Source organism: Tenrec ecaudatus, chromosome 18 (assembly GCF_050624435.1).
Source record: "Tenrec ecaudatus isolate mTenEca1 chromosome 18, mTenEca1.hap1, whole genome shotgun sequence".
In the NCBI taxonomy this organism is placed as follows: Eukaryota; Metazoa; Chordata; class Mammalia; order Afrosoricida; family Tenrecidae; genus Tenrec; species Tenrec ecaudatus.
Genome location: NC_134547.1, coordinates 39,977,244 through 40,005,060, shown reverse-complemented (window position 1 = coordinate 40,005,060; position 27,817 = coordinate 39,977,244). Strand labels below are relative to the sequence as shown.

Genomic DNA, 27,817 nt, shown 5'->3' with positions numbered 1-27,817 from the left:
AAGTGGGGGGTATTGTTTGTGTCTCCCCAGGAAAGGGAGAACCTCATTCCAGCATGCCAGTCCACGAGGACAATGTTCCTGAATGGAGCACCTCGTTCCCAGAGCTGACTGCAGGGCCCGGCTCAGCTCAAGACTTAACTGCCTCTCCCTAGATGGCCAAGTTGCAGAGTACGACCCTGAAGACACAGCTCAGGGAAAGCAACTGGTCTGACCCGCCTTCTGGGGGCAAACTAAGAGGGGAGTGCACCAGACCAGTGATGGGAGCCAAACCATAAGCTCCCAAGAAACCCTGATTGTCGACTTCTGACTCCAGGGGCTGTACTTGGCACCCCACTTGAACTGGTTGGGGATTACTCACAAGGGGACCACGTTGAAGATCTAAGGCATACATTGGGCTGGGGGTGGGACATGAGACTGCTCCATCCTCAACTGTGGGAATAGCAACTTGGACCTATGGGAAACTCGCCTTTTGGACATGAATGTGGCTCCATGTCATGATCCCTGTTAGTCTGGTGGCTATCTGTATATTGATGTTTTCTTTTATAATTTTGGTTTTTGTTTTTTGGTGTTGACATATACAAGAAATGCAGGATGGGAAGTCTTATGGAGACAGTGGCTGGACCAATGGTGTCTGGGGGCGTGGGAGGGGAGGTGGCGAGAGGTGAGCAGGAAGCCAACAATGGTGGGTAAAGGGAATAGTAAGAGTTCTAAATTGGACTGCAAAGCAGGTGTAGCTTGTCTGGGTGCGTTTGACCGATCGAATTGTATCTGAGAGGTGAAAAGCAGGCAAGCATAACAGTGAGGTAGGAGGCAAAACCAGAAACAAACCCGATATATATGTGCATATATACACATATGTGAATACATGTATGTTTGTGTATGTATCTATATGTAAAGGTAACAGACTCAGATGGACTTTGGGCCTCTACTGAAATCTTACCTCTGGACAAGAATGCTTTGTACTAATTACATGGCACTATATGATACCCACCTCCCTAACACGATCGCTGAAGACAAAATGGGTGCATAAGCAAATATGGTGAAGGAAGCTGATAGTGCCTGGTTATCAAAAGATATAGCATCTGGGTTTAAAGGCTTGTAGTTTAACAAGTGACCATCTAGCAGGGAAGCAATGAAGCCCACATGGAAGAAGCACACCAGCCGGTGTGATTGCAAACTGCTGACAGGATGAGATAACAGAAGTTCAAAAACCGCACATCCAAATTGATATGAATGGGAGTGGATGTAGTGGAGACGCGAAGTCCACCAGCCAGACAAATGGATAGTCCCTCTCAGAAGAGCCCCAGGAATGGAGGATAAACCCAGGATGCGGTGTGGCACTGAAGATCCATTGATGAATTATCTTCTAGTTCTTTAAGATTTCCTCCCCTTACTGTATGGTTCATATGGGATGTACTTCATTAGTCAAGTTAGACTTGCAGATGTTCATCTGTGCATTTGAGATCGTTCGGTACTTGGTAGTCAAAATAGATGATCCCTCAGACACGGACCGGAGTGAGGGTCCCCTGAGGGTACGGAAAGTGACAGTGGTGGGGGGCGGGGGAAGCAGGGAGTTGATAGTATTGATTATACAGCCTCGCCCAATGGGGTTGAACAACAGAACAGTACGGGAAGGGAAGGGATCTATTGGATTGAGTAAGATATGTCAATAAAATATTATTCTAAAAAAGAAAAAGCCCATCGATGAAAAACCAATAGCCAACATCTCACTCAATGAGAAAAAAAACAACCCAGAATGCATTCCCCTTATGAACAGGAACCAGACAAGAATACCCTTTATCACCACTCTTTAAAAAAACAAAAACTTTTATTGGGGGATCTTATATCTCTTATCACAATCCATACATTCATCCAGTGTGGCAAGCACATTTACACAGATGCTGCCCTCATTATTTTCAAAGTATTCTCTTCCCACTTGAGCCCCTGATATCAGCTCCCCATTTCTTCTCCCTCCTTTTCCCACCTGCCTTCCCTCCCTCATAAACCCTCGATAAGTTATCGATCATTATTTTCATATTTGACATCGTCCTCCATCACCCGTCACCCACTTTTCCATTGCTCGTCCCCCTTGTCTATCACTGTTACGCAACATTGTGCTGGCAGTCTTAGCTAGTAACCTGAGATAACACAAAGAAATCAAAGACAAAAAGAACATTCGCAGACGCTAGGATGTCGTGCTTAGAAAAGACCAATGACTCCACAACGAACGTTGAAAACGGTCAAGAGATGCGGCAGCATGGCAGGACACAAGCTGGACAGTTAAAAAATAATCGGATTCTTGTATACTAATGAAGAGAGTTCTGGAATGTAAATCAAGAAAAGAATGCCATTTACCATAGCCACACACAAAAATGAAATACTTAGGAATCAGCCTAACCAGAGAAACAAAAGATTGAACAGGGAGAACTACGGGAAACTACTTCAAGAAACCAAGAGACCTTCAAAAGTGGAAGAATAATCTATGTTCATGGGTAAGAGGGCAAAATATTGTGAAAGTGCCAATATTCCCCAAACAATCAACAAATATAATGCAATTCCAATCCAGATCCCACCTTGGATCTTTAAATAAATGGAAAGGAAGAGACTCAGGACAAGCAAAGAAGTTCTTAAGAAGAGGCCTATCGTTTCCCAATCTCAAAAACACCTATTACCTAGTTACAGTAGTTAAAGTTGCCTGGTACCGGTACAATGATACATAGACAAATGGAACAGAATAGAGAACCCAGAAATAAAATCATCAACTTACAGATAATTGATCTTCAACAGAGGGCCAGAATATATTAAACTGAAAAATATATAGTCTCTTCAACAAATGATGCTGGCAACATTGAATTTCCATATGTAGGAAAATTATATAGGAACCATATCATACCCTATGCACAAAAACTAACTCAAGCTGGATTGCAGGCCTAAATGTAAAAAGCATCAATATTTTACATATCAAGATCATCAATGAGAAGACAGAGGTAAACTTAAGAGCCCTATTGCAAGGCATAGACACATTATCAAGGAATGCACACATGGAGATGACAAAACAGATGACTGGACCTACTAAAAATAAGACACTCGTGTGCATCAAAAACCTCATCAAAAAAGTAGAGAGAGCCGACGGAATAGGACATTTTTTTTCAATGCCACAATGGACTAGAGACTAATCTTTACACTACATAGAAAACGGCAGCACCAGTTTAAAAGTGGGCAAAAAAACATGAATAGAGAATACACGAAGGATGACCTCCAAATTGTCGACAAACATGAAGAAATTCTCATGATTACTAGTCATCTGAGAGATGTAGATAAAAACGAGGACATTTACATGGACACCCAAGTGTGATAAAAAATGAAAATAACAAATGCCAGAGATGCTGTAGAGAGATTAGAACACTCATACATGCTGGTATATGTCCAACCACTATGGAACATGATACAGCATAGTCTCATGATCCAGCAACCCCTCTGCTAGGTATTCATCCTGAAGTAGTCAGAGCCATAACATCGACAGCCATATGCACACCCATCTTCAGTGCAGCAACGTTCATGATGGCAAAAAGATGAAAACGAACAAAAATACCCATCAGTAGAAGTATCGGGAAAGAAATTCTTGGGCGGGAAATTCTGTCCCTCACAAGTTTAAAAATTATTTGAGAGCTATAGTTTTACAAATGAAATCACTATTATCTAAATTAAAATGAAATCACTGCCATAATATCCTTTAAATGAAACTATGATAGTTTTCATTTTCATGGGGGGGGGGAGAGGAGGAGTTTTAATTTTCATTGGCAGGGGACAGGCAGTGTTTCAGCATGTGCTTTAATACTACGGGCATTAATACACCAGAGAGTTATTTTTAGGAACAAAAAGTCTTCAGTTATGTCCTGGGTTTCCTTGATATCCACCCTCATCTGCTTGGCAGTAATTCCACTGATCTGTGTTTGGCGGATTCAGGGGCAGCAGGCGCCGAGATGGTAAGAATCAGCACCACCAGACACCTCGGAAGAAAGCTTGGGAGGACCTCGCAGTTGTCCTTTTTAAATTAGCCGTTAATGTAGGGCACCCAGTCCAGGATCAGCCTCCAGCTGGTGGCCCACACTAGCCTGCAGAACCCATGGTGCCCCCCTCCCCACAGATGTTTGCCAGCTCCCAGTAGCCCAGGCACCTGTTCAGTATCACAGTGCACTCGATAGCCCTCACGGTCACCCTGGCCCGGAAGTAGCTCGATTCATTGTCAGCTTCAGAGCTACCATCCATAGCCAAAGAGATGCATGTGCGTCTTGAGCTGCAGTTTGCCAACCCCTGTTCTAGTATATACACACAATGGTATAATAATAAAAGCATAAAGTACCTCATGATATGTCTAGATCTGGGGAGCATCATGCTGAGCGAAATTAGTCAATACCTTAGAATAATCACAGTTGTGATCAAAAGGGCAGCACTTAGCCACAGACAAATTTCAGGATTAGACAGGAAGAGGCATAGAAACAGGAAACAAAGGGAGAGTGATGTATTGAGGAAATTGCAATGAATGAAACGAAGCAAAATGTACATGAATTGATGATATGCTCTGTAAACTCTCACCCCATTCGCAACAGAAAAAAAAACCTCTAAAAAGAGATTAAAAAGAAAAAGCAATTACAATGCAGACAAAACCAAACTCATTTCCGTTGAGTCAATTCCAATTCATGGGGACCCTAGAAGACAAAATAGAACTGCCACTGTGGGTTTCAGGACCTGTACTGAAACAGAAAGCTTCATCATTCTCCGGTGAAGCAGCTGGTGGTTTCAAACTTCTGACCCCACAATTAGCAGTCCAACGCATAACTACTACAATATCAGGGCTCTTCCGCTTGCCTGTCAGTGTTTGGTGCTCTGGGATCTTGTGGCTTGCTGTGGTGGTGGAAGCTTTGTCACTGGTATTTCAAATAGCAGCAGGCTCCCCCAAAGGGCACAGATGTGCCAGAGCTTTCCGACTAAGAACAGGACTAAAAAGAAGTCCTAAGCTGTCCGTTCAGGGGCATTAGCCACTATATGGACCGCATGGAAACACTTTCAGAAACTGACAACCTCATGACTGACTAGAACACTGTCCGAGACAGAGCAAAAAGATGCAGGCCTGAAGTCTTGGGACCTTCCTGTGCCGATGAGGCATGACGCAAAATGAGATGGAACAGCTACAAATGTCAATTAATAATTGCAACTTGGAAGTGCAAAGTTACACATTTAGGAACATTGGAAGGTGGGAAAATTAAAAAGTGAAATAACATCAATAATCCAGGTGTTCATGAGCTGACATGGAGTGGGATTGGCAATTTTGAATCAGAAAATCTTATGGTTTACTATTCCAGGAATGACAGATTCACGAGTCATGGTATATTCGTCATTAAATGGGCTTTTCAGACTTCCAGGAAGATGGCGATGAGTAACACATACCAGAGGGAGCCCGCAGAAATGAGCGCAAGAGAGTTGCTAAGAGGGAAATTCCACACTGCCGGTTGCAGGAGGAGCAGCATAAAGATAAGTAGGCACAGATCCAGTAGATTTTGAGGAGCTGGGGCTTCTGGCTTACCACAGTGGAGGCCGGCTAGGGGGTGACCTTAGCCCGGCCACTGTCTCGGCCGGAGCCGGGACCATTTGGAGCCGGCACAGGGCTTTATTTGAACACAGCCACAGCTTGCTGCTGCCTCAGGGCAGGGAGTAAGCACCTCCAGCCCCAGGATTAGGGATGGGGGTTCTGCTATATCGTTACTTTTGTTTCCCTCTCTTCTCTCTTTCCCCCCACAGTCTCAGTGGGCTTAGTTTCTTTTCTCTCTCTCTCTCTCTCTCTCTCTCTCTCACATGCCACTGCTGACACAATGGATGGATGTATGGATTGTGATAACAGTTCTAAGAGGTCCCAATAAAATTATTTTTTTAAAAAGAACTCTTCAAGATCTATATTGAAGGACAGTGTTGTCTGTGATAGGATAATATCTACCTGCATACAAGAAAATCTAGTCATTACAATTATTATTCAATAGCACATCAACCACTAATGCTAGTGATGCAGAAATTGAAGAATTCTACCAACGTGTCTAGTCTGAAATTGATCAGTCAAGATACATTAATAATTATTAGCAATTGGAAACAGCAGTCCAATAGTACTTGGAAAATATGATCGTAGTGATAGAAACAAACCTGGAAATCTCACTACAGAATTCTGAAAGATCAAAGATTTCTCCAGAGCAAATATCCTGTTTTAAACAATAAAAAGGCAACTATACACATAAGCTCCTCCAAGTGGAATACCCAGGAAGCAAACTGACAACATCTGTGGGAAGAGATGGAGAACCTCAACATCAATGGCAAAAACAAAGCCAGGGCTGACTGGAACAGACCATCTTCATTCCTTGTAAATTCAGGCTGAAGCTGAAGAAAATTAAAGCAAGTCCGTCTGAGCTAAATTAGGATTTTAAGTCTAACCCATCTAAATTTTGAGACCAACTCAAGAACAGATTTGACACATTGAACATTAATGACAGAAGACCTGATCAACTGTGGCATGATATCAGAAACGCACGTTAAGAAAATAAAAGGTAATTAAAAGGACAGGAAAGAAAAATATCAGAAGAGATTCTGAAACTTGCTCTTTATTATACAGTAGCTAAGGCAAATGGAAGAAACAATGAAGTCAACGAACTTTATTTTTAAACAGTTTAAAATTTTAATAGTAAAATCAGTTTAAATTCTATGCTTTCTAAAGTTTTTTTAAAATTATTTTATTGGGGCTCATACAACTCTTATCGCAATCCATACATACATCAATTGCATAAAGCACATTTGTACATTCATTACCCCCATCATTCTCAAAGCATTTGCTCTCCAGCTAAGCCCCTGGCATCAGCTCCTCAAAGTCAAAGAACTTAAATTTTCAAAGGACAACTCCAGAAGACAAAGCAAAATATGATAATAAAATGTGCAAAGACTTAGAGTTAAAAAAACAAAAGGGGAGAACACACAAAGCATATCTTATACTGAAAAATGTCAAGAAAAATTCAACCCTTAAGTTGCAATATTGAGAGCTTCTATAGGCAAAGTTCTTGCTTTTCAGCACTTTAAAGATGCCTGTGCAGGAGATTTACCAAATGCAAATAATCGTTTGATTTCTTGAATACTGCTTCCATAAGCATTGGTTGTGCATCCCAGCAAGACAAAATGTCACAAGTTTAATCTTTTCTCCAGTTATGATGTTAATATCTATTGGTCCAGCTGTGAAGATCCTTGTTTCCTTTAGATTAAGCTGCAATCCTAATTGATGCCTGCAATCCTTGGTCTCCATCAACAAGTGCTTCAAGTCCTCCACCCCTTCAGCAAGGGTGTGTCATCTGCATATCGCTGGTTATTAGTAAGCTTTCCTCTAATCCCAGTGCTGAATCCTTCTCCTATAACCTAGTTTCTCAGATTATTTACTCAGAATACAGATTGAATAAGGATGATGAGAGGCTATGACCCTGATGTTACTTTGAGGACTAAGGTGCACCTGACCCAAACTATGGTATTTTCCTTAACATCATACACATGGGAAAGTTGTATATTGAATAAGGAAGACCAAAATCTTGATGTATTTGAATTATGGCATGGGTGAGGAATATCGAAAGTCCCAGGGACTCCCAAAAGAAATAAAAAATCTTTCTGTGAAGATGTACAGCCAGAATGCTCCTTAGAGTCAAGGATGGTCAGACTTCATCTCACATACTTTAAACATCTTGTCAGGAGAGAACAGACCCTGGAGAAGGTAGAGGGTCAGCAAAAAAAAAAAAAAAAAAAGGAAGGCCCTCAACAGGGCAGATGGACACAATGTCTACAATGATGGGCTCAAACATAACTATTATTCTGAAAATGGTACAAGCCTGGTCTGGAAATGCTAGAGAGTAAACATAATAGACTCCAAAGTGCTTGGGAGTATAGGGAACTGTCTAAATATGGGATGATATGATTCATGGTTCATTACAATCAAACGACACAGAAAACAGACTGGTCTGTTAATTAAATAATTTCATGTCAACTTGAAGATATGTAAAAGTGTGGGGGTGTTATTCAGCCTGTCAATCAGGTCACAGCCTGATGGTAACTCCTCATGGGTGTGGTCTTCTCTTAAGGAGGACCATGGGAACCTCTTTCTCCTCTCCCCCTCCCCTCCCCTTCTCTCTGCCGTCACCTTCCTGCTGGTTAACCTGAGATTGCTGCCAGAGGCACCACCATTGGATCCACACAACTTTGCACCTACCGGCCTGCGATCTTCCTGCATTCTGCACCATTTCATGTGGCTGTGTGAGTCTAAAGGGGCAATTATGGACTAGTATCAGACATATGGACTTGAGTTGGACAGGGCTGGGATGTTTCCTTGATATACAATTACTAGTTGATATAAAGCTCTTTCTTACACAGCTATGAGTGTCGCTGGATTTATTTCTCTAGTCAACCCAGCCTAACGTAACTGGACAGTGTTTTGTTCTGTTGTATACATAGTTGCTATGTGTTAGAACCAATACAATAGCACCTAAGAACAATATAATGGGCGAAACATGGGATATTAGGAAACAACAAAAGAGGATACAATTAATACACCGAGTTACTGAATCAAAAAAGAACTAACCGTATATACTGGTGTATAAGCCAAGTTTTTCAGCACAAAAAATGTGCTGAAAAACTGAGGTTCGGCTTATACACGGGTCAGTGGCATGAAGGGATGTCATCTGGTCAAGCCCGACTAACAAAAGGAGGAAATCTCATGAAGCCTGACAGAGTTAATAGCAAAGTGGGTTCGAGATGCATGGGAAGACATTCCAGAAGATATGGTGCGACGTGCCTTCCAGAAATGTAGTATTAGTAATGCTATGGATGGCAGTGAAGACTGCGCTTTGTATGAAAATGACAGCAGTGATGGTGATGACGGCGATCTCAGTGAGGACAGCGTCTATGATGACCTCACACCAGCTGAAGCTCTGCATTGGGATACAGATGATGACGAGGAATCCAGTTTTGAAGGATTTTAACTCTTTACATTTTAGCTTGGTTGCTGACTGTGCTCAGGGAATAGTACTCGTAAGGTATCATTGTTGATACCTTATTGTTTTTGTTGAACCTATTTTCCACTTACTGTGCTGGTTTACTAATGTTAAATGACTTGTCTTTTTCTTTATGTTTTTTATTTAAAATAAATATTTAAATACATTACCCCACTGATGTCTCAATTTTTAGTAATTTTATTTTCATTTGTTTGATTATTGAAACTCACCAATAGCTTCTGCATTTTCCACCCTAGGCTTATACTCGAGTCAATCAGTTTTTCTGGTTTCCCAGGTAATAATTAGGTACTTCAACTTATACTCGGGTCGGCTTATATTTGAGTATATACGGTAGTCTACATTCAGCCATTTCAAGAAGTAGCATATGAGCAAGAACTAATGGTACTGAAGCAAGAAGTTCAAGCTGCACTGAGCAATAGCCAAAAACATGGCCCCAGGAATTGGTGAAATACCATTTGAAATGTTTTAAAAAGCTGATGAATCATTGGACACACTTATGCATCTATGCCATGAAATTTGGTAGACAACTACTTGGCCAACTGACTGGATGAAATCCATATATGTACCCATTCCAAGGAGATGTCACCCAGTAGAATGCTCAAATTACAGAGCTATATCATTAATATCACATGCAAGTAAAATTTTGCTGGAGATCATCAATCAACAATTGCCACAGTAGAACAAGGGATATAACGGCTAAAGTCAGATGGATCCTGGCTCAAATCAGGGACTACCAGAGAGAAGTTGACTGTGTTTTATCGACTATTAAAAGGCATTCTATTGTGGAGATCAGGGGTCCTCAAACTACAGCCGGAGGGCCACATGCGGTCCTCTAAGGATATTTATCCAAGCTACCAGGTGTTTTTGCCCTGTTTTGGTTTTTACTTCAAAATAAGATATGTGCAGTGTACACAGAATTTGCTCATAGTTGTTTTTACAAACTACAGTCCGGCCCTCCAACGGGTCTGAGGGACAGTGAACTGGCCCCTTTTAAAAAGCGTGAGTACCCCTGGTGTAGATCATAAGAAACCATGCATAGCCTTGAGAAGAATGGGAATTCCAAAATATTTAATTGTGCTTATGTGGAACTTGTACATGGATCAAGAAGCAGTTGTATGAGCAAAACAAGGGACTAGTACATGTTTTAAAGTCAGGAAAGGTGTGCATCAGGTGTGTAGCCCCTCATCATACTTATGATATAGTTTGATACTTTTGTAATGGGACATGTAGTCACCCTTCATGATAAGATCTGTTATGAGTAGCCAGTCAAGGGATTTTCTTTGGGTGTAGACTAAATCCAAGATAAGGTAACATTCTGGTATAGTTTTCTAGCATTTTGCTTGCTCTGTATTCTGCATCTAGTTCTCACCATCTGATCTCAAGTTTTTGAAACTTGAGCCAGCAGCCTGCTATATTGCCTGCCAAACTTGGGATTCATTGTCTCTGTAGCCTGTGAGTCAGCAGCCAGCTGACCGATCTGACTTAGTTTCATCAGTCCCTGAAATTATGTGAGTCAGGAGAAATCTCCAGCCTGGCCTGACCCATGTACTTGGGATTTGCCAACCTTTACAGCCAGATGAGTCATTTCCACAGTGTACTTATTCTGTATGTGTAAATCTTAACCTCTATGTTAACAAGGTGGGAATAGAAGCACCTTAATGAGTAAGGATAAAATACACAAAATTAAGCTGTATCTTCAGTATCAAACAACACTTTGATGCTATGCATAAGATTTGCAGTGGTCAATTCCTCCTAAGTGGGCAGCTGAGGCACTGAATTATAGTTCTAAGGGACAATGTGGAAAGTACCATGAACTGCCAAAAGATCACACAAATCTGTCTTGGAAGTACATCCAGAATACTCCTTAGAGGTAAGAATGGCAAGATTTCATCTCACGTATTTTTGGACGTCAGGAGAGACCAGTCCCTGGAGAAAGACATCGTGCTTGGTAAAGGAGAGGGGCAGCGAAAGAGAGGAAGGCCTTCACACAGATGGATCAACACAGTGCCTGCAACAATGGTTTCAGACGTAAGACCAATTATGAAGATGGCACAGGAATGGGAGGTGTTCTGTTCTGTGGTTGGTACATTGGGTCTCACTGAGTTGGAGCTGACTCATTAGCACCTAACAAGTACAGGTTGTGTCTTGGATAAATTTCTTTGGAGACCTAAAAGGGATGAAACCATCACAAAGACATGAGAGGAACCTCAACATGTCCAAGAAAGACGAGCTAGGAGAGCAGTGTGACCCCTCCAGGGCCAGGACAAACAGAAATACCCACCTAGAACAGCAGCCCTCAACCTGTGGGTCGCGGCCCCTTTGGGGGTTGAATGACCCTTTCACAGGGGTCACCTGATTCATAACAGTAGCAAAATGACAGTTATGATGTAGCAACAAAAATACTGTCATGGTTGGTGGGTCACCACAACATGAACTGTACTAAAAAGTCACGGCAATAGGAAGGTGAAGAACCACTGCCCTAGAACTTGCACCCCGAATTTGGATTTTAGACCCTAAAACCAAGTTTGGTAAAACTATTCACTTGTGTTATTTCTGTGATAGCAGAAATATGCAATGTAGATATGTAATATTTACAAAATGGGCAATCACACACAAAAAAAGCTGCCAGGGCTGCTAATACAAACAAAAACTTCATGGGATTTGCTATCTTTTAGGCCAAGCAGTTGGCCTGAAAGCGTGGTTAATGCTTCTTGTCTACCCACTCGTTCAATATATAGGGCTCAAATCTCACAGGCTTTCAAACAGCCACCCAAGACACACCAATCTGTCTCTATTCATCCGGAACAACAAAGGAAGTGGGAGAAGGTCAGGAATGTGACTCCACTGCCTCGGTACAGGATCAGAAGAACTGAGCGTGCCAACCTACCATCACTGAAAAATGTGACTAAACATTCTTGGGAAGAATCCTGATTAAAAGGGCAAAACATAGAACAAAATTTAAAATTCGAATGAACACGAGACTTCCTGGAGCCATGGAGAAGGTAAGGCCCCTTTAAACGATTGCTCTGAAATAATCTTTGAACCTTAAGCCAAATTTGTCCCCTAGAGTCTGCATAAAGCTAAATGAGAGTTTAAGCATAACTGGTAAAAATATTACCTTTGATTACTAGGTTATTTTAAGAACTATACATATGGGATTAAACTGATAACTAAAAAATTACATAGGAATCTTCTAGAGCAATGAATTTATGTTAATCAAGGTGAAACAATTCCGAAAAGAGCAGTCAAGTTGAAAATACAGAGGAATAGACAATGGTTGGAAAATATGCCCTTGGCGATAGCAACAAAGCTAGAAATGGCATGATCAAGTTTTACAAGATTAAGGACATTGTTACTATAAGTATCTTTTCTCAACAACATAAACAGCAACTATATACACAGACATCACCAGACAGAATAGGCATCAAACCGACTACATCTACAGGAAGACACAAAGCAGTCGAAATGAGAGCAGGGGTTGACTCTGGAACAATCAATCAATTGAAATATTTCACCAAGCTGATGAAACACTGCAAGCACTCACGAGTTTATACCAATAAATTTGGAAGACAGCCAGACCAACCAACTGAAAGATTAATATTTGTATCCATCCCAAAAAGAAGACTCAACAAAATTATCAAATTATCAGAAATTATGAGAAATCAAAGTCCTTACAACCGGACTAATAGACAACATCTCGATGAACAAAGAAAAGACTGAACTTGCTAAGAATTACATTTGCTTGATCCACCGCCAATGCTCATGAAAGCAGCAATCAAGAAACCAAGTGACATATTACAATGGGCAACCTGCTGCCCAAGACCTCTTTACAGTATTGATGAGCAGGAATGCCATTTTTCTGTTTTTATTTTGTTTTAACTTCGTTTTATTGGCATATAATTCACATAATCGTAAAATTCAATAGCTCAATCGCATCAGGAAGAGTTGAACATCATCACCACAGACCATTTCAGAACATTTCAGAGTAAATTTTAAGTGGATCAAAAGGGAGCTCAAATGATAAAGCATTAAATTTTAACCTAACTGCACCTGTCATCACTCACTTTCCAGTGCATTCTACGTGAGAGCAAGATTCACATGTCTGATCTCTAGACAGAGGAGATTCAAAGAGGCTTAGTCCACATGTATTTCCCATTCACTCTTTTTTAACTCAAACAACTTTAAAATAGGGCAAAGGGAGATCAAATAATAAGATATTACATTTTAACCTAACTACATCTGTCATAATAGACTTCTCAATGCTCTCTGTCTGCTGACACGGCTATTCACATCCCTCTACTATGGTCAGCGGAGAATCACCTAAAGCCAGATACATGTGTGGACACTGGAGATAGATTTGAGGCTTCCAATGCCATTCAGAGCCAGGGTTCACAGGGTTAAACTCTGATGCCATTCCCTCTTTTAGATTTGGATTTTATTATTTACAATCTTTGAATCATAAGGGCTGATGTGCTTCTTCCATGTGAGTGTAGTTGACACCTCACTTAGACGGTTGTTTGTTTGAAGACAAGCCTTTAAAGCCCAGATGTTATTTCTTCTGATCGCTGGGAAGCATCTAGTTTCTTCACCACACTGTCCTATAGTATCCATACCTTCATTGATCTCTTCATGAGGGCGAGCATCAAGCAGGATTATGTCATAAAGACTGTCACCACTTAACAGACTAAAGCTTGCGACGTAGCTGGCTCCAAGTAGTTCTTAGACTTATTTTTATTAGCTCCCAAGGAAAAAACCACAGGGCTCCTTTTCCTCACCAGAGAAATGGGAACTCAGCATGTCAGGGTTACTCACCGATATTCCTTGCCCCTGGAGAGGTAGACAGAGTATATGAGGTCCCACTGGCCATACTCAGACCACCTTCTGATCAGAAGCCCCTCCTTCCTAGGGCACCAACTACAATAGACTATAGCTACCCTGGGACCGTACATATGTAGCAGACAATTCTGAGTTGTGTAGCAATCAAGGGAGCCTTCTGTCATAAACACTAACAATTGAAAGAAAGCACTCTCCCTTTCATAAATTACAGGACCAAAAAGGGACTCTGGTAGATTGAATATACCCTGCAAGCACCCCAACCATCACAATCTCTGGAACCTGCTTCCTACACCTCAACAATACCCATTTCTCCTCCAACTTGCCAAGTAAAAACAAATCTCCAATAACCCTCTTCACCAACTCATTAAAAAATAACACACTTACTTGGAAGGCTTCCTACGAGTAATATCCTAAAACATGCTCCCAAGCACTTATATCTTGTTTCTCCTATACACCCAACTAATATACCTTTCTCTGTCACCTAGCTGATCCTCCCCAAAGTTACAGACGCAGGCCCTCCACCCTACAAATCACAGAAGCCAACACAGAACCTTACTTCATCCACGATGTGATACAGACAAGAGCCAACACGAGCAGCTGCCACAAAAAATCTGGAGAAGCAAAAATCAATTACAGAAGATGACCCAAACTTAAGAATCTACACAAAAGACCTTGGATTGCCAGGTAGAGAATTCAAGGAGAAATCACTTAATCGACAATTATAGTATGTGATTTTAACACACCACTCTCAAGGAAAGATAGATCAATAGGCAATAAACTCAATAAAGGAAGGAATGAGCTGAGCAAGATGGTTGATCAACTTGACCTCATAGATACTTAGAGCTCTCCATCCATCAGCCAAAAAATGTGCATTCTTCTTTAATGCACGTGGATCGTATTTTAGAATAGACCAAATGCTGGGACATAAAGGAAGCCTGAGAAAATTTAAACACATAGAGATCATTCAATTCATCGTCTCCAACCACTGTGCAATTAAGCTGGAAATCAACAATAGAAAGAACAAATACAGACAATAAGTTGGAGACTCAACAATTCAGTAATTCAAGTAAGAGAAAATTAGCAAATTCCTAGAAACTAACGAGAATAACATGACATACCTACACCCTAGAGGATGCAGCGAAAGCTGTTATCAGAGGTCACTTCATTGTAATAAATGCACACATAAAAAGACTCAAAGTCCTTGTGGTTCTTCTTTTAATCTGGTGCCAACTAGAGACTACTAAGAGTGAAGGTGTGGAGTTTAGCCTGTCAGTCAGGTTGCAGCTTGATGACCTCATTTGGAAGTGCTACGGAAACAAATAGCTCGCTGGAGGGTGGACACAGACACTCTCTCCAAGACATTCCTGCTGACAAGCCAGATGGAACTATACTGATGCAGCAAGGGTTTGGAGCTGAAGGATCCACATGGAGACCCAGACCAGAGTTAAGATGCTTCCACTGCCACTGGATCCAAAAACTTTCCACCTACTGGCCTGTGATCTTCCTGCACCCAACATCATTGCAGGTGTTGCATGAATCTGAAAAGGAACTTATGGACTGGTATTGAATATGTGTGTTAATATCAGACTTGTGGACTTATTCTGGACTGGGCTGGGATGTTTCCTCAATATACAATTGCTCTTTTATTTAAATCTTTTTCTTATACACATGAATGTCTATGAGTTTGTTTCTCTAGAGTACCTGGACTAGTACAGTCCTTAACAAAGCATCTCCAATAATTAGAACACAGACAATAGTATAATCCCTCCAAAAACAAATGGGGAAAAAAACTAGAACAGAAATAAATGAATGGAAAACAGAAAAATAATGGAAAAAATGAACAAGAAGCTGGTTCTTTGAAAGGATTAACAAAATCAACAAACTGTTAGCAAACTTAACAAGGAAAAGAAGGAGCAGACATCAATATCAAGAATTAGTGATGAAACAGGGAAAGTCACAACAGACCCTAAAGAAATAAAAATATTAATAACACAGAAATCAATTGGGTTACTCTGGGAATACAGTGATGGGAGCACCAAAAAAGATATCAAGAAAATAATACCATTCTCAATAACTATGCAGAAGCTAAAATATTTAGACACAAACCTAATCCCAAACCCTACAGAATTGTACAAAGAAAACTACAGCGCATTACTACAAGAAACCAGAAGGGATCTACAACAAATGGAAGAGTATCCCATGTTGGTGAATTGAAACACTCAATATTGTAAAAACATCAATATTACCTAAAGCACTATACAGATTCAATGCAATTCTGATCTAAATCTCAACATCATTCATCAAAGATTTGGGACAAAATGATTGCCAACTTCTTAAGTAGAAGGAAGAAGCCTAGGATAGGCAAAGAACTCGTCAAAGAGAACAAAATAGGTCATCTTGCTACATCAGACCTCAAAAACTACTACACAGTTACAGTTGTTAAAACAGCTTGGTACTGGTAAACAGACTAATTAATCAGGACAGAAAACCCAGAAATAAAAACATCTGCATACAGACAATTGATTTTTGACAAAGGCCCAAAAAATATTAAATGGGAAGCAGATGTCCTCTTCAATAAATGGTGTTAGAAAAGCTGGATACCCACTTGCAGAAGAATGAAACAGGAACCTTATCTCACTCCACACACAAAAACCAACTCAAGGTGGATCAAAGACCTAAATGTAAAACTCAAAGCTATCAGGATCATCAATGAGAAACTTGGGACAAAGCTAGGATCCCTACTGCAGGGAATACACAGCTATCAGAATTAACAAATGAAGCACGTGCCCTGGAAGATAAAGTAGATGAATGGGACCTATTAAAAATAAAACACTTGCGTACATTGAAAGACTTTATTAAAAGAGTAAAGAGAGCCCACAGACTGAGAGAAGATGTTTAGTAAAGACATAAGAGACAAAGGACTAATTACTAAAACCTACAGAATTTTACAAGCTTATAAGAAAAAACTAACAGCCCTTTGAGGAGGTGGGCAAAAGACCTGAACAGACAATTCTCAAAAGACACAAAATGACACTGAAATGGCTAATAAGTACATGAGAAAATGCTCCCAGTCATTAGCCATCCATGAAATGCAAATCAAAACAACCATGAGATACCACCTAACGCCTATTACTGTAGTCCAATTTGAAAATCTGAGAACAAATGTGGGAGAGGGTGTGGTGAGATAGGAACTCGTATCCACTCTGGTGGACTCAGAAATATGTACAGCCACTGTGGAAGGCGATTGACGATGAAACAGATGGCAACTGAACTGCCATTTGACCCAGTAATATCATTACTGGGCATAGACTCCAATAAATGAGAACAGATCACCAGCAGACATTTCCTCCCCTGTATTCATCAATAGCATGAAGCTGGAAACAGCCTAAGTTCCCATCAGTAGAAGAGTGGATAAAAAATCTCTAGTACAACCAGTGGTATGAGTGGCGATACTGGGAGGGTAGAGGGAGAGTGGGTTGGAAAGAGGGAACCAATTACACTATCTCCATGTGACTTCCTCCCTGGGGGACAGACAACAGAAAAGTGGGTGAAGGGAGACGTTGGACAGGGCAAGATACGACAAAATAACAATTTATAAATTATCAAGGGCTCATGAGGGAGGGGGCAGCGGGGAGGGAGGGGAAAAAAGAGGACCTGAGGCAAAGGGCTTAAGTGGAGAGCAAATGATTAGGGCAAAGAATGTACAGATGTGCTTTGCACAATTGATGTATGTGTGGATTGTGAGAAGAGTTGCATGAGCCCCTAATAAAACAATTTTAAAAAACTAGTACATACACACAATGAAATACTATGAATCTCTAAAAAAACATCGATGAAACCATGAAACACTTCAACTCATGAAGGGATCTGGAAGACATTAGGCTGAGTGAACTTAGTCAAGTACTAAAGGACAAATACTGTGTGCGTAGAAACAAGCAGCAGAAAAGGCACAAGTTCAAGAGTGTAGGCCATCCTGTCTGCTAGCCGAAGACCAGACAGCCTGCTATAGAGGCAGACCAGTGCCAGTGAACCACCTGTCATCCACTCCAGGTAAGCATAGTGCAGCTCACTTGGCAGGAAGGCACCTCATGACAGCTGAGATCAAATGGACGGGGGAGAATGGGGGGATGCTGTCTCCTGTGTGGTAGCCATGCAGATGTGGAGTGAGGCCCCCCAGAAAGGGAGGCGACCCTGTCAGAGGGATGAGGCTTACTGATGGGAGAGGCAAGGCAGAAGTGGGAAGGGGGAATCGTCAAGTTTGTGGGGGAACATAGGTGCATGTCTGTTATGGGGAGGGGAGGGAGGGCTGACCTCCAGGTGTGGGGAGGAGAGATTAAGGGTGCTCATGGGAACATTAGGTGGGGAGGGTCTTTAGTGGCATGCAGCGGGTGGGCAGAACTGACCTAGGGCATTTGGGGATGTCCCGGGAACCCAGGTCGGACGCCGAAGAATGCTTGGAAATTGAATCCTGCACCCTCAGGGTGCATGACATGCTCCAGAAGCTGCATCAGGGAGACCCCATACGGAACCCCATTGGATGACTCTACCTCAGACACCCTTGTAACCTGAGAACTTCAGGCAGAAAACACATAATGTCTGAGGAAGCAGATATCCCAAGAGTGGTGCACTTGGTGGGCAAACAAGATCTTGCTACATCAACACCCAGGATGCCATGTTAAGATATGTACTACAGGATGGTGCCCAGCTATTAAAAGATACAGTGTCTGGGATTCAAGTTAAACAAGTGGCCACCCAACAGTGAAGCAACAAGTCCACGTGGACGAAGCACACCAGCCACTGCGATTGTGAGGTGTCATCGGGACTGGGCAACAGGCATCAGAAGATTCACAACAAACAATAAACAAACAAAAAGCATTGGTGAGAATGGAGAGGGTAGGAGGGGAGACACAAAGCCCATCTATGGACAATGGAATACCCCCCCTCAGAGGGGTCACAGAGAGGGGGTGAGTCAATCAGGGTGCAGTAGAGCACTAATGGGTCACGCAATATACCTGTGTTCCCTGGAGGCCTCCTCACCGCGCGGCCCCCCCCCCCACACACACACACTGCTATCATGACCTCAGTGCCGCCTCCCAATTAAGATTAGATGGGGGAGCATGTAATAGGTATAGACAAGAGATAAAACTCACAACAGATGGAACCCAGCTACAGGAATGGGAATAGAGAAACCAAAAGGGTAGGGGAAAGGGTGGAGGAGACGAGGGGGGAGAGAGGCGAGCACTGATCACAATGAATGTCACATAACCACACACTCCCAGCCAGGGGGAAGAACAGCAGAAACCAGAGGGGAAAGGAGACAGCAGTCAGTGTGAGATTTGAAAATAATTAGCAATCTACAATCTCTCAGGGGGCCACAATGGTTGGGGAGGGTGGGGTAGGCGAGGAGGGAGGGAAAAAAGAGGAGCTGATCCCAAGGGCTCAATGTAAAGTAAATGTCTAGAAAAGAACGATGGAATATATGTATTAATATGTTGGATACAATTGATGTATGGTTTGTAACAAGAGTTGTAAGAGTACCCAATAAAATAATTTTAAAAAGATATGTACTATTTCAGCAATCCCTTAACAGCTCTCCTGTTATATTTTGCTTATACATGTGTATATTAGGGTGTGTATCAGAGGTGAGCCCCAACTGGGGGTCACTCTCTTGAAGCTGTGTGATTTGTTTCTCTTTTTCAGTAAATGAAACCCAGGAACATTGAGTCGACAGGGAAAGAAAACATAACAAGGGCTTGGGAGGAGGGGTGAGATAGAGGGGTGGGGATGATAGGAAAGAAATTATATCAAGAAGCCCAGGAAGGAAAAGTGTGTTTGGAGCCGAATTATGGAAACAAGTGTATGATTATGTTTGACATGATTGAACTATGGAATGATGTGACATATGTATTAATTCCCAAGTTATAGCAATTTTTTTTAAAAAAAGAAGCAAGACCCAGGAATAATATCTGGGCTCTCGTTAAATCCTAGCTCCCACCTTCATGAAATGATCACTGAAAATAAGGGTGCAAAGTGTAATGAAGAAAGTAGATGGTGCCCCGCTATCAATAGAAATAGTGTCTGGGGTCATAAAGGCTTGTATGCAAAGAAGCAGCCATCTAAGCAAGGAATCAGCTAAGTCCACACAGAAGCAGCACACCAGGCTTGTGTGATCCAAAGATACCAATAACAAAGTTCGAAAACGGTGAAAAATTTCAGAGCTAAAATTATGAACACCCAATTTGGTGTTATAGGCAATGCTGAGGTGGGGGGATGGGTGAGCGGGAGGGAAGGGGGATTTAGGGAGTAAATAATGGAGCGGGGGAGGGAGAGAGCACCATAACTGATGGTGATTGTACAACTCAGTTTAAAGGCGATTTAATCATGGTGGGGAGGTGGGGGGCAGTTCTAAGATAGAGGTGGTGGTAATTGTACAACTTCCCTTGATATGATAGAATGATTGAACTACTAAATTGTATGATATGTAAATTATGTGCCAATAAAACTGCTGGGAAAAAATGTGGAACCAGGATTGGAGGAAGTTTCATTAGCAACCTGCAATATGCATATGACATACTTTTGCGCACAGAAGCAAGCGCTTAATGATGAAGATCAAAGACTTCCGCCTTCCATACTGATTATGATATAAAGAAAACAAAAATCCTTACAGCTGGACTAAAGCCATTATCATAACCCAAGAAAAGACGGACGGTGTCAAAGATTTACTTTTACTTGGATCCACCATCGACACTCGTGGAAGCAACAGTCAAGAATGAAGTGATACATTGAATTGGGCAGATGCAGGTAAATCTCCTGCAACACATCTTTAAGGTGTTAAAGAAAAATGTTGAGGACTTTGAGGACAAAGGTGATCCTAACCCAAGCTAGAGTATTTTTCATCACTGAACAGCAAATAAGGAAGACCAAAGAATTTTGGTGCTGGTGAAGAAAACTGAATATACCACGGACCACTAGAAGAACAAATAAATCCATGTTGGAAGATGGACAGCCAGATAGTTACTTGGCAGTGAGGATGACAAGACTTTATTCCTTGAACTTCGGGCATGCTATTGGGAGGGGCCCGTCCCTGGAGAAGGGCGTCAAGGTAAAGTCGAGGGTCTTCCGAAGAGTGGAGAGTCTCAGTGAGATGGCTTCAACAATGATCTCAAACATTACAAGTTTTGTGAAGATGGCTCAGGACTGGGCAGTGTTGTGCCGTTGTGCACAGGGTTGCTCTAAGTTGAAACCATCTCAAGAACTCCTAACAGTAACAAATGGCACAGGTAGAAATGGTAAGCAGACATGTTTTTTCTCATAAAATTGATAGAATATTTTAGCTTAACTAGTAAAATGTTTTTAAAAATACATATATTCAAGGGGAAAGATACTATCTTAGAGTCCTTTGGGAGGAAGAGCAGGAGTCTGCAAAGACCAAGCATGCATCCCTACCTCCAGCACAGAGGTAATCCCGCAGGTACGTTCCCTATCGATTCACTTCACCCCCAGGGGCTTAAAGACTTCAATCCCCAGCCTGCGTGGTGGCATCTCTCTCTTGGGGAGCCCTTCTCCCTTTCATCCTGTGACCATAAAGCAATTTATAGAGACCAGGAACTCTCAGCCCTTGAGAGTTCTACTTGCACCTCTGCTTTCAGCCCAGAGTGGCCACAGAGTTGACAAATGTGCCCATTTTAATGCCCCAGATATTCAGCGACCGAACTACATGGGAGTTTATCGCAGTGCTCTAACTGCAAGCAATCTACTTGTGTAGCAATAGGGGACAGAGAAACAGGAATCCTCCTGTTTCAAGTCCTGGGGTGACCACACCCACCCAACAACTCTACACACAAAGCCTGAAAGCAAGCTGGATACATATGTATATAAAGCTCCTTAAAAGATATTAGGGAAAACAGTGAGTGGCTCAATATTTTTCTTGGCATATGTCAGAGGAAAGAGACGTCACTGGTGAGGACATGAAACAAACTAGTAATGAGTACTTCGAAGAGTAAAGATTCTAAAGTTTTTTTCCCTCTTAGTTTATCGCTGTGTTTCCTATTTCTTCCAATAATAAATGTGCATTACCTCTATAATTAACAAAAAAAACTAAATTCATTTAAAACTACAAATGGCCACTTATCTGTCAGCTTATCTTACTTTGTGGTGGTGTATTGCTCTGACGCTGGAAGGTGTTCTACAAGATGGACTGACACTGTGGCTGCGACAAGGTACTCAAATATAAAAACTATTTTGAGGCCGGCACAGGACCTGGCAGTGTTTCCTTCCGCTGTACATGGGGTCGCTATGACTCAGAACCTACTTGACGGCACCTAACAACAACAACAACAAGATCCTGGAAACCATGCATCAGTATCCGCAAAGCGAAGAGACTAGGAAGGCCTATTTCTGGAAATCAGTCCATGAAATCCTATGGATCCTAACAGGACACTGGCTCACTTGCTTTGCTCATGTCATCAGGAGGGATACATGGCTAGAGAAGGGCATCGATCTTGGTGAAGGAGAGGACCAATAAGTGCCTGTGAGACGCTTGGTGAGATGGGTTGGCACACTAGCCACTACAATGGACTTGAGCATGTCGGTGATTCAGAAGACGATACATGCAATGATCTGCTATGCTTAAGATTGCTTAGTCTGAGTTGATTCAGCAGCAGCTCAATGAAATAGACCGACTTTCTCCACGTCCCAGCAATGTAGCTCAGTGAGCTTTGCCCAAGAGGAAGAAGGTCTGGCCTCCAGTCAGCATTGCTGCTGCCTGAATGCTATATTGCATCTCTTCTCTGAGCTTCAGTTTCTCCACCTTCCACCTATCAAGTCTATTTCCTCCTCTGGGAGATAAAGTCCATTAGGGAAACCTTCAAGATTACGTAAGATGCCTACACAGTCCCTGTCTACTACGGAGCTCCTGGTGCAGGTTCTGCTTCTGCTCAGCTGTTCCTTAGCCTCTCTCACCTCCACTGAGCAAAGGGCACTGTTTCAAGGCTGGTGGGAGCCAGGGGTATCAGAAGCCAAGCAATCATCATAGCCATATACCACTCTGAACCCACTTCAGGCCTTCCAATCCTTCCAACTGCCCTCTGATTCAGACAGTAGATCTGCATCTTACAGACACTGCTGCTACATCAGGCAGAAATGAAGACTGCAGTTGGGGGGTCCTCTGGGAGTTCCTTTGTACCTTCCTGATAGGTAGATCACCCAACAACTTTGCACCTCTTCTGCGGAGCCAGGTGCACCCCTCCTGCTGCTGTTGGCGAACAGAGGGAAAAGTGGGGGCCCCAGCAGGTTGGAACCCGCAAGTCTCTCCCTCTGCAGCTCTCTCCCCACACGCACATGTGGGTATTTCAGGATGCTGCGTTTAGCAGGTGCTATCATATTGGTTCCAACAAAACAGTGTCTTGTCTTGTGCCATCCCTAGAATCACTGCTGCTTCAGCCCCTCGTGGCAGCCACCATGTCAATCCATCTCATCAAGGGGGTTCCTTCTCCAGGGACTGGTCTTTTTTTTTTTAAAACATTTTATTAGTGGCTCATACAACTCTTACCACAATCCATACCTATACATACATCAATTGTATAAAGCACATCTGCACATTCCCTGCCCCAATCATTCTCAAAGCATTTGCTCTCCACTTAAGCCCTTTGCATCAGGTCCTTTTTTTTTCCCCTCCCTCCCCGCTCCCCCCTCCCTCATGTGCCCTTTGTAATTTATACATCGTTATTTTGTCATATCTTGCCCTATCCGGAGTCTCCCTTCCCCCCCTTCTCTGCCGTCCATCGCCCAGGGAGGAGGTCACATGTGGATCCTTGTAATCAGTTCCCCCTTTCCAACCCACTCACCCTCCACTCTCCCAGCATCACCCCTCACACCCTTGGTCCTTGCAGGACTGGATAGGGCAGAGGTTGTACACTGGTGCATATGGGGGCTGGAGGCCCAGGGAATCCAGGGTGGATGATACCTTCAGGACCAAGGGACTGGTCTTTCTTGATCACATGTTCAAAGTCCCATGACCCTTTGTTCCAAGATAAAGTCTGCCTGTACTTCAGAGCTCGAGTAACACACTCACTGTCATCAAGTCCATTTGGACTTATTGCAAGCCTATAGGACAGTATAGAACTGCCACCGGACATTTCCAAAACTAACTCTTTAGGGGAGTAGAAAGCCTCATCCTTCCTCCATTGCACAGCTGGTGATTTCAAACTGCTGGCCGTGTGGTAAGCAGCAACACCTAACCCACTAAGGCAAGGGCAAAGCAGTACCTTCTAGGCACAGGAGCTGGTGACGGACGGGAAGGAGCCCGGATGGACATAATGGAGGAGAGGCAGAGCACACGTCTTGAGGCCTGGCACCTAAGATCAGATGTAAAACGCCACCTCCTTTAGGGGCATCAGCAATTAGGCTGACTGGCTGGGTGGGGAGTGGGGCAAATTGGAAGCCCAAGCCGCGTATGTTGCTGTTGCTGAGTTACAGCCTGTAATTCCCACATAGTAGAGTCAATTTTCATATAAAATCTTGTGCTTTTAATTGTTGGCAATTGATCCAACTTCTAAAGATCCCTGCAGTCCTCCTATCAGAGACCCGGGAGGCTAAAAGGCCCTGAGAAAATCATGTAATCTCTTGATGTTTCATTTTCCCCATCTGTACAGGGGAGATCCAGCATCTGTCTATCAGGTTTACTGCGAGAATGAGGTGAAATACACTTTGCCTATGTAATTATAATCAAAAGTGAAAGTAGCAATAACAGCTAATGTTCCCGAAGACCACTCAGACACTGTTAAAAATGTTTCACACGAATTAGTGTCATTTCATTCACAACAGAAAGTTGTGAGAAAAATACAAAGAACCCTCCGATATTGTTTATCCAGATTTGCCAATTTCTAATAGTTTGCCAAGTTTTCAATATAATTCTCCAATGTTTATCTATAACGTTTGAGAGCGCGTTGCTTATGCGATGCCCTTTTACTCCTAAATACCTCTGTGTGTATTTCCAAAGAAAAGCAGATCTCAAGTCATTTGATACTGATACGACACTTAGCTGCTTACTCTAGGCCATACTGCAATGCCCTCGGTTTTGCTAATAATGGGATGGTGAGGAGATATTTTCCCAGTCTAGACACACCTATTGCATTTGGTTTGATCTTTTTAAAATTAACTTGGAACTTAGGCCTTTGTCTTTAAATATTCTAATTGCCCTAACTTTCCACATAGGGAAACTGAGGATTAGACAGATGGAAGCACTTCCCTAGTCACTAAGCTATCACAAGCTGGGACGCTAGCCTAGCAGGCTCCCTCCAGAGTTTCAGGTCAATAGCGTGCAAATAAGGGCCCTCATTAACGGAAAACAGCCCCCTCTGCTACTCAGGAGACAGTCATTAGGTGAAGAGTTGCCGCTCCTGCACACACCTGCTGGGCCTTGTGCTTCCAATACTCCCACATGGCATTGGCATGATCTGATGCTCACCACCCCCACCGTCTCAAGCCCCTTATTTAGCCGTTTCCAGATGAAGAATGGGCTCAGGTTTGGAGGAGTCTCTTCCTCTACAGGGGGACAGAGAAGGCCAGCCCTCATTTCCTTTTTTGCTTCTTAAAGTGACAGTACAGATCCAAATGCCCATGAGTCCAAAAAGTCTTGACAAATTCCCCAGAGCCTGAAGTCATGAGTCCCCAAGTCACAACACTGGCTCAAACGACGCAGAGCAGAAAGTGGCCCCATAGATCGCTGTCTAAGGCAAGCATTGTGTGGATACACAGAAGGGAAAGGTTTACAGGGTAAAGAACAGAGTGGTGCAAGGTATCACCACAGAGCAACAAGGACCCAGCAGTCACATGCTGTGGGACTATAGTAGGGAGGGCCTGTGGGCTGCCCCACATCGTCACCTGCATTTCATCGGGACCAATCAGAGCAGGTTGCAAGAACCAAGAGGCCAGCGAGACCCTAATCCCAACTCCATGCCTAATTTGCTAAAAAAGAAAGAAAAAGAAAAAACCTTATGCTCTCAGTTTTCCCACCTGTAAACGGGACTGGTACTCTAGGCCTGCCTCACCGGAGGGGTAACAAACATCAGACAAGGGAAGTATAACCTAGCCTGCCCTTGAACTAGAGAAGTGTCCACACTGTTGTTCTTACTGCATTTGCTTCCCATCCCAACCCTCAGCTTGGCCCTCACACTTCCTCTCCCCTTGAACTTTAACTTAAAGCGGCCCTAGACAAGATTCACGCCAGCCTTGGCCTTGGCCAAGACTGGGAAAAGTGACAGACCAGCCTCCTTCTGCCATGGGATGGGGTTTCCCAGGGAGCGGTCTAAGGGTGACCGTAGAGCAGGGGCGGCAACACCACTCTGTGTCCCTCTGTCGGCTCCAGTCTTATCTTCCGGAAAGTGGGGAAACTGAGAAGCCTGAGGTCACTGTGTTTACCTGGGAGGCCAGGGATGACGGAGGGCAACTGGAGGCTTTTGAAAAGATCAGACTCAAACAGGAGAAAAGGGGAAGATTATAGGGGGGAGAGCATACCAGCCCAGGGCGGAGAGCAGAGCCGGCCGGCCCGGCGGGGCGGGTGCTGCAAGGCTCCCGCGGGTCAGAGGGACCACTAGCCCTCCCCGCCCCCCCCCCCCCCGCAGCCATCACCCTCAAACAAAACCCCAAGAGGGCCCTAAGGGGGCCGCCAAGATTCAGGGCTGCGACCCTACGCCTCCGTTTGGGTGGGTTCTGTTCTGGCCCGCGCATGGTGAGGACCCTCGCCCCGCCCGGGCATCCTCGCCCTTGTCCCCCACCGCAGGGGCTCGGGCCCAGGACCAGCAGGGGACACTCACGCCGGGAACCGCCGCGCTCGGGCCTCCGCGCCGCTCGCCGGCGTTTTCCGGTCCCGCCGCCGCCGCCGCGTTCACCTGCCGCTGCCGCCGACGCCCGTGGGCCCAGGGCGGGCTCCGCGCCGAGTGGCCCGAGTGGCGGCGCGACCTCAGGCGCCCCCGCTGGCCACCCTGCAGTCCGGCCCGGCGCTGGGCGGCGTCCCGCGGCGGCGATGGCCCGGCCAGTGTGGGACCCTAGGACCTGGCCCCCTTCCCAGCGCAGCTTTGCTCCCGAAGTGCTGGCCAAGCGCAAACGGCCCCCGGCCCCCGCTGGCCTCCCCCAAGGAGGCGTGGGAGGAAGGGCCAGGCAAAACCTTCAATAGGCATCAGGGGGGGCAAACGGTTTCCAAAACAAGTAAGGTTTTGCTTGGGTTTTCTCCCAAAGAAGCCTTACCTGTTGGAAAACACCGCACTCGGCCCCACCCGCAGAGGGAAACATTTTCCAGCAAACCCTCCTTTTAAGCTGTTTCAGCTTCACATCTTACTCCACCCCTGCCTGCCCCTCCCTCTGAAGCACGGCCCAAGCCTAATTTCTGGAAGGATCCGCAGACAGTTACCTTAGTGTTCCTTCTGGGGAGAGCGGGAACCCTTCCCTCCTCCTTGGTCTCATGCAGGTGGAAAGCGCCTAAGAGTGTCCACAGGTGGGTACCAGTTAGCATACCCCTGCACGTGGGGGCCTTTATTGCCTGTGGTTCAGTCCTTAGCAACAGGATGATGACAACTGAGAAAATAGTGTCCTCCACGAAGAGCTGAAGAGCGCATCAACTGTGATCTAAAGACGGCAATAACAAAATCCAAATACGAAGGGGAAAATATCAGACCTTAAACTGTGAACACCCAATTGGTAGAAGGGGAAGGAGGCCAGTGTGACCCCCAAATCCATCTGTAATCAACTAAGCCTCTAGCCACAGGTGGGGGAAATGAACAGCTTACTCTCAGAGTTGATTGCTAACTTGATTATGGTGGATTGAACCTTGATCTAATATGATACTCAGTTGAGCTCCCTCTTTTCGTTTTTCAAAACAATTTTATTGGGAGTTAATACAA

At 43.7% G+C, this 27,817-nt stretch overlaps 1 protein-coding gene across 1 annotated transcript in view; it reads right to left on the bottom strand.

Moving 5' to 3' along the window:
• The window catches only part of ADCY7 (adenylate cyclase 7), a 100,096-nt gene extending 73,029 nt beyond the window's left edge, over positions 1 to 27,067 (bottom strand). The window contains 1 exon segment of the mRNA XM_075536386.1: positions 26,735 to 27,067. The gene's annotated coding sequence lies outside the window, so the exon portion shown is untranslated.
• Positions 27,068 to 27,817: the final 750 nt, after the last annotated feature.